Here is a 5524-nt window from a genome sequence, read left to right on the forward strand (position 1 = left end):
TTTGTCTTTTCTGGTTTCGCTCCATCTGGGTTCCTCGAGTCTTGACACAAGTTACCAGAAAAGATATATTGATATTTATTATAAGTTACAAGCTTAATACATATTTTTTTCTACAGAGTATCTGAATAAAGGCTATCGAAAAAAAAATAAATAAAACCATCATCTAATGTCTGCAAGTCATTAAGTAAGAATTATTTATCTTTTTATTATTATTGAAAGAAAAACATGAACTCTGTACCAATAATTGGAAACAATAAGTAAGACTGTGTGGATTTCAGGAGTTTAAAATCTAAATAACATTTAGGTTTTGATGACATGCAAACTCAAAGGGTGCAGCATTTTTTTTTTTTGTTTGTTTCTTTAGACCTCCAGGTTCTAGCTTTAAACCTTTATTTATTGCTGTTTTTGGGTCAGATGTTTGTTTCAAGATGTGTTTAATCTTCATTTTATGGGGTTTATATGTAATAATCTGGCGGCAACAGTAAAAAAACAAAAATCTGCTGTGCTAAGAAATGAAAACTGGCCAATTTTCAGACACTTCACCTTCAGTGGTGAGTTTCCATTTGGGTTGCTCTAAGAACTTCGGTGAGGCTTCAGTGAGAGTGCACGTGCACCAAAAAAGAAACAGGTTTCACTGCTATGTGAGGGACGCAACTGTTTTTATGTCTGTACTTCTCTACACGTTTGTCTAAAGAGACTGACAAAAAAAAAAAGTCTTGAAGTCCTTTTAGATTGAAGTGATGTTTTCTATTTTTAAATAAAAATTAAAGAACAACTCCGCAGAAACATCTGCAGAAGCAAAACTAAACTGACACTTAATGACAACTGATGTCCTACACAGCAATGCCGTGTTGTAGAGTCAGACAAATCAAGCAATTTAAAAGGGATGTGACAAAAAAGAAATGAGGAAAATGTGAAATATTTTAACAATGTTAAAAAAAAAATGAAATGGTTGAACTTATTTTTATTTGATTAGGTTATTTTGTATTTATTTATTAATCTTTTTTTTAACTCAGTTGTAGATACAAATACCCACATGTGTACCTAAATGTTTTATTTGAAGATGACTAGTTTAGCGGGTTTAAAAACCTCGCTGATGTGACTTTTAAAAAGTCTAGTCACTCAAAACTGTCTTGTCTGTCAAACGTATCCATCCACCAATATTTGTAAAATGTGTGTAGAACAGTGCTTTATTTAGATTTTAATGTTTCCAGCATCGCCTATTCTCTCTTTAGAATTGTCTATATTTCTGCATAAATATGACCTAAAACATCATCAGATTTTCATACAAGATCTAAAAGTAGATAAAGTGAACCCAGTAAAACAAATAAGACAAAAATATTATACTTGGTCCTTTATTTGAGGAAAATGATCCAAAAATCAATACCAATATAGTTTTTGTTTTTGTGCAGAGTCGCATGGTGCTGATGCCTCTGCACAGAAGAGTTTGCAGGATTGTGAGAATCTGTGCAGCGCATACTTGGTCATATGCATGTATGAATTTGTCCAAATAGTAAGTGAATCCTTTGTTTTAGGTACATGAGTGTAAAGCTGTATGTGTTTTGTGCCCAACTGATACAAAATGTCAAACATGTACAAAGTGCGACTACAATTTGGCAGTGATGCGGTTTGATCAGTGTCTAATTTGCAATGCAAGATTTAAAAAGCCATGCAGCAAAAATGAAATCGTATTGTTGCTTTATCATTTTGATGTCCAGTGAGAAGGTGTGGGGTGAGGGTTGTCACTATTAAGACTCAGGATAAAGTGCATCAACAGCTGAACTGTCTTAGTCAAATGTCTGGTATGTATGAGCACACTGTACATACATACATTCATACATCAACAGGACGCACTGAAAGCCTTCATCAAGAACTTCATGGGAATGTGGAAGACAATTGGCAAATTTCAAGATGGCCGTACTCAGTCGAGTCGCAGCTTCACAGGCTCCCAGTGAACTCAATCTTTTTTTGTTACTGTTGTTTATGTTTTAACCATTTTTTGCGCCTACAATGCACATCCACAGTACGGGTATGACTGTGACACACTTGTGGAGTTTTCTGTGTCGCTGCCTTGCCATCGTGCCATCGTGGTTCAGTCCTTCCAGCCTCAGGTTCAAGCCTGTCATGGCGGCTGTCTCCATGATCCTCTATCTGCCTGCACGGACCAAACTCTACGGACCCGTTCTGTTCCACGGGGAAACTTGGATGTTCTCAGTCTGCCGAACCCGGTTCTGGAGGGCTGTCTGGGAGGCCAGCTGCTGCGGTCATTGTTACCATCGGGCTGCTGACGGGGCCTGCTAACCTGCTAATGCTACTAACAAGATCCTCCGAATGCCTGATCGGACCAAACTCTGCGGACCCGCTTGGTTCCACGGGGGAACCTTGGATGTTCTCTGTCTGCTGGACCTGGTTGTAGTGGGCAGTGTGCTGCTGCGGTCCTTATTATCATCATGTTGCTGAAGGGACCTGCTAACAAGACCTGCTAACAACACCATGCCGCTAACAGTACCATGGGGCCAATGGGACCATGTTGCTAAGATAACCGCACTGTCATCAGAACCACTCTGCCAATAGGACCATGCTGCTGTAGATTTATTTCTTTTTCACTTTTGGTGCCTTGTTTCTCTATTTTTGTTGCCTGCTTTGAATAAATCCTAGTTTATGTTAGTTTAGTTTATGTTAGTGCTCGCATTAAGCGTGTAAATTATAGCCAAACAGAACCTATAGAATCGTGCTGCTTCTGCTGTTCAGTGTATTGTTTTGCACTATTAGTGACTGGCATATATCTTAGATCTTTTAGCGTACCATTTGGCGTTCGTTTAGCCTATATCTTAGTTTATGTCTCAGATCCGTATTTACTGTTTACGCTTTATATTTTTGCTATATGATGTAACTGGGACTCTGTGTACACAATTTCGTTCCACCACATGTACCACATGTGGTGCGAATGACAATAAAGAATCTCTGACTCTGAAATTTAAAGCCAATTGCAAAAGTCAGCATCAAATGTAGCATATAAGGTGATGCACTGTCCCCACTCCTGTTCTGCATAGACCTCAACCCCCTCAGCCACACACTCGCAAAGATTGGCTATGGTTACTAATTCCAAAGTGGAACAATTATCAGTCACCTTCTCTACATGGATGATATCAAGCTGTATACCAAAAATTAGTGAGACGTCGACTAAGTGATCCACCTCACTGAGATATACCAGTGGCTAGAAAGGGCTGGACTAAAGGACAGCACTCAGGCACTAGCACCAAACTACAGTTATTTCCATTCTCTTGGCAAAATCCACCACCATCTGTCCTTGCTGGTTGCTTTCCTTGACACCAAACCTGCCCATCACTTCCTCATCCCCTCTGTTTCCTTCACTGTCCATTCAGGTCTGCTCCGATCACCACTCTCTCCTCCCTGGGAATACTCTCTCTACTTCATCTAGATCCTTCCTAAATTTCTCTCTTTCTTCTCTATGTCACATCCAACCTGTGGAGCGTAACCACTGACGATGTTTAGCATCAGATCTTCTACTTCTACCTTCAGACACATCACCCTATCTAACACTCTTTTCACCTCTACTACATTTTTTGACAAATCCTCCTTCAAAACCACCCCTACTCCATTTCTCGTTGTATTCACTCCATGGTAAAACAACTTAAACCCTTCCTGACACAATTCTCATTACCCTGGCTTGGGACCGGCACAAGAGATACACTGGCTACACTGGCCAAGCATCTGGTTTTTTTTTTTTCCTCCTTTTAGTATTTGCAATAAAACTGTTCGTCCTCCAGATATAACTCACATGTTGTATGATGTGCTGTTTTCTGCAAACCACAGTCAAACAAAGTGCAAAAAAATTTTAAATTGTAAAACGCTCAATAATTTTGTAATAAGTAAATGATCTAAATACAACTTTTTTTAAAAATCAGATACACAGGTAAAGTTTAAAATGTTTTATATTACTGCACATTAGAACAAAAGTAGCAGAAAATAAATCTAAGAAAATATTTTAAAGGCAAATACATTAATTCTTAAACAGTTTGTGTTGTGAAAAAGATACAAATTAATAATCTCTGACTTTTTTTTAATTGTCCTCAGTGATACAAGTATTTATTGCATTTGTCTGATTCAGTTTTTGCTTTTTTCCAGCCGTACATCTGTTCTCATATGGCTACCACGTAGGCAACAATATTAATCTAAGGGAAAACAAATTATTAGCCTCTCGGTGTAGACGGGCTTCAGGTTTTCATTTATTTTTGGTCACTTTAACATTTGTGTAGATGACTTCTTCACAGTTATCTGGGGGGAAATACAGTATGTTACATCATATTAATTGTTATTCATCAGAATACAACATATTTTTACACAAGCTTAATTTATATTTTACTTACCTTCAGTATCTGGTGGGGGTCTTGTTTTTTTTAAAAGTTTGCTCACAATAAGTCCCAAAGCCACAAAAAGGAAGAGTGTGGCAGTCCCAGCTAATAAAGGAACGGTAAGCGTTTTGAAACCTAAAAGATACAAGATTTGTGTCTAACCATTAGTAAATATATTTAATTATAAGTTTTAAAGAAGCTTGTGAATATTTAATTTGCAAAAAGGTTTTCTACTCATAGTAACATCCACTGATGGAGTGATGTATAAGCTGATTTTAAACATGAACATTACTAAAGTAAACGAAAATCTGCTGAATACTTACAAAAGTAAAAATAAAACATACTGAAACAGGAGACAAAATAATCTGATGCCAAAACTTAAATATTTTTACTTGTTTGTTTAAAAAATATTCAGGTTTTTCAAGAATATATGTACTAAACTAAAAGGCAAAAGTCTATGTTTTGACAGCATACACTTACCTGTGCATGCTCTCAGGTGAAAAGATGTTTCGTTCCTGCTCACTTTGTTCACAACTTGACACAAGAGATTTCCAGTCAGCTGCCCGTGTATGTTCATGGAAACCGTTGAAACATTGGGAATGTCATCTGTGGAGACACTGAGAAGCTGGCTGTGGTCTTTGGTTTGCATCAGTAAGTGGCCATTTAAAGTCAACAGGAACTCTACTTCATCTCCCCCTGAAGAGCAGTTGACTGTAGATGATTCTAGTGAAAAACACGTCTGAGACACGGCCGGCTTCGACACAGGAGCTGCAAGATGTGTATAAAATAATAAATAAAACAAACACAAAATGGGTAAATAAAATGCAAATGGACTAAAATACAAATATTACCATGAATATTCATATAATTTATTAAATTTGAAAAACCTAATATGTTTCATGTTTTTTTATTTTTTTTATTTAACTTTTAAATGTGTGTCAAATCATCAATACGCATTTTAAATAAATTTGCAGATAAACTTTACATGTCTGATATAGAAATTTTATGTAAACTGCAGATTTACTTGACTTTACTTGAAACTAAAATATTTTTACACAGCATCATATCTAAAGTTTCTCACTTTGAACACATTGTGTACTGCATACAATTTTTTCAAATTAGAAATTATTGATATTATTAGCCATATA

The sequence above is a fragment of the Nematolebias whitei genome, chromosome 14 (assembly GCF_014905685.2).
Source record: "Nematolebias whitei isolate Nwh7 chromosome 14, NemWhi1, whole genome shotgun sequence".
NCBI classification, from domain to species: domain Eukaryota; kingdom Metazoa; phylum Chordata; class Actinopteri; order Cyprinodontiformes; family Rivulidae; genus Nematolebias; species Nematolebias whitei.